We start from the raw sequence: 2,981 nt of genomic DNA, 5'->3' as shown, positions 1-2,981 counted from the left end.
TTATTCGACAGCTGTGGATTCCCGTAATCTTTATTCCTTGTCAAAGCATCATTCTGCTGCTTTGAGGTAGACAACATAAGCACTTGGGATCGGGAAGCATTTTGATTAGCAACCAGTTTGGTTCCCGGGCTTGGAAATAGATCAGTCAATACTGCTGGGGTTTTTGAACTCTTAAAGAGTTTCTTAACTTCAGCTATATGTGGACAATCTCTCGTCCAATGATCCTCATCGCATATATGACACCCCGTAGGGGGTTTCCTTTTTCTCCCTTTCTTTTTCTTCTTGCCCCCTGGTTGCTTCAGTTGTTTGCCCTTGTCGGTCGACATGTCATTTACTTCCGAGGCAAGAAGTTCCTCATTTGCATTTTGACTAGAAATCTTACAAGCCTTTTTAGATGTAGCCTTTGTCGATTTCATATTTGTTTTGCCAATCACGCCATCACCGGCATGAGAGTCATTGTTTGATTTAGGAGGAGGAGGAATTGAGAATTCCGGTCTAGGGGCGTCAGGTATTTTGTCGTAGAGCGTGCCAGACTGAGTATAGACCAAGTCTAGATATTGCGCACGAGCGATAACTTGCTCTTCCGTTACGACTCCTCCCTTTGCCACATCTTCCGTTATAGCGGGAAGTAACGACTTGATAAACCATTCAGCTAATAGCTGATCGGGAACGTACGTTTTTACCATCCTACGACGACGTCGCCACTCATGTATATGATCAGATATGTGAGTGGCCGTTGTCTGTTTGAAGTTGGTTAGGAGTTCTGTTCCCGTTTCATACCTTATCGGTAATTGAAAATGGGTTAAGAAAGTCGTGGCTAAGGTACTGAAGTTGTCGAACGAAGCTCTAGGCAATTCAATATACCATTTTGCCGCTGGACCCGTTAACGTCCTCTGAAAAAGGCGAAGCCTTATCGAATCATCGTTTAGGGTGTTTGATGAACACCATAGATGAAATGTCATCACGTGATTCGATGGATCTTCACCTGGATTTCCATTAAATTTAGGAATATCTGACGGAAGTTTATGCGGAATCGCTGGCCACCAAGGGGCATAAGCAATTGGATCATTCGTCAGCCAGTTTAGATCTGGTAATTCTAGAGTTGCTACAAAGGGCAACTGTTGATTCAGGTTAGGCGAAGCATACCCAGGATAAGATGGAATCGCCTGAGCAGTGGGTCTTTGCATACCAGCATAATGCTGGCAACTTTGACAACGTTGATGGGCATAACCACTATAATATGGTTGCCCATTACTTACAAAGACTTGTTGCTCAGGTCCTTGATATGATTGCTGGAACGGCGGTTGTTGAGATTGAACCAGCCCTGGTTGTTGGACCATTTGTTGTTGTCCAATACTGGATGTTTGACCAAGATGAGGAGTCATAGTACTTGTTTGAGCCTGAGTCGCTCCAGATAAGGAGTCACTAACCTGAGGTTGTGATTGAGTCGTTGAGACAAGAGGCTGTTATATTGCAACCTGAGAAGCTTGGGGTTGACATACAACAGGTAGCGCTTGTACTTGCGACGCAGTCACCATAGTAGGTATAGCGGGAATATTCGACACAGGGTGGACTAGTTGCGTTGAATATACAACCCTTGGTTGCTGAGGCAGTATTGGTACCCAACCGCTGGATGTAATTCCAGTTTGACCTGAACTTTGTTGTAAACTCCCATATGTTTGTTCTCCGGGGGGGAACAATGAAAAGGCATACTGCCCTCCATATGGTGGTAATCCAGTACTTAAAGGGTAGATTGGCCTTTGAAGACACATTGGATCAATTTGTTGAGTTTCAACATAAGAAATACCAGATGATAATCCAGATGAAGAAATAGGAACTAACCATGTCGTCGAAGCAGTCCCCGATGGGACTCCGGCTTGTTGTTGATAACTTGCCCGGACAGATGATATACCATCGAACATCGTTGGGGTAGCAGCAGGAGGCTCTGCCGCTGCTGTGTCGGATGACACAGTCCTGGATGTCGACGGTTGTTCAGACATATCTAGTCTATCCAAAAGATTTTCTAGCGATTCTACAAGAACTTACGATGAAAAGAGACTAACTTCGAAGATCAACGAGGGAATGGTGATGATTATTCCGTTTAAAATAAATTTTAACGACGCTTAGACACAATCTGCTTTTTCAATTTTAAAGAGTCGAGAAAAAGCAAAAGATGACTCTAGTCTCCTTCGATGTTTTAACGAGCCCGAAGTGACAAATGCTCGGATGGACTTTTTCTGTTATAGAGTCTGAAAAAGGCCAAAAGAAACTACTCTGGAGTTCTAGGCAGAGGGTGTGCCAAACTTTTCGAAAAACCGCAGAATACTTTTTAGGGTACGGGCGGTCGATCTTCCTGAATGCTGTGTTCAGTGCATTGCGATCAGTAGGGCGGCCGACACGGCTTCCTAAGGATAAAGGTTATATTCCTATAGGGGTCTCCCAATATATACGCGACGGTACGTGGGAGCACAATCCGTACTGGCGCTATCGTCCCTCAAGAGGAATCACCCGCCTTCAACGAGATCGACAGTCACCAGGCTTTACGACGCCGGAACACGTCTCTAGCCTAGACCTCTATGTTGTGCGTTATGTTGCAAAGCGTTGTTAAGTTCATCAGTTTATTTTAAGTTGATCTTTTTAGAAGTTTGCCTTTCAAGGTTCACCACGAGATGTATGATACAAATTCCTAAATGCAGTCTAAAGATGATAAGCAATCTTTATATCTTTTCAACTTTGAAAATCCTAGCTACTAAGGGAAAAGAAAGACACCATCTTTTCTCAAAGAGAAATCAACACACTCTAATGCACTGTTCCTAAATCAAGCATGCAAACTTATCAAAATGCAAATGCACAATGCAGGTGTTTGTTTTCCGCTTTCTTAGTATTGATGCCTACAAAGAAAGCTTTTTGTACAACTTTGAATTTGCTTTTAAATGACAGATACAAACAAGTTTACTTTTTTCAAAATCAACAAGGGTAGA

The sequence above is a fragment of the Pinus tabuliformis genome, chromosome 1_2 (assembly GCF_031772625.1).
Source record: "Pinus tabuliformis cultivar Carrire ecotype Pingquan chromosome 1_2, CPIR1, whole genome shotgun sequence".
Taxonomy (NCBI): domain Eukaryota; kingdom Viridiplantae; phylum Streptophyta; class Pinopsida; order Pinales; family Pinaceae; genus Pinus; species Pinus tabuliformis.
This window is presented reverse-complemented; position numbering follows the sequence as displayed.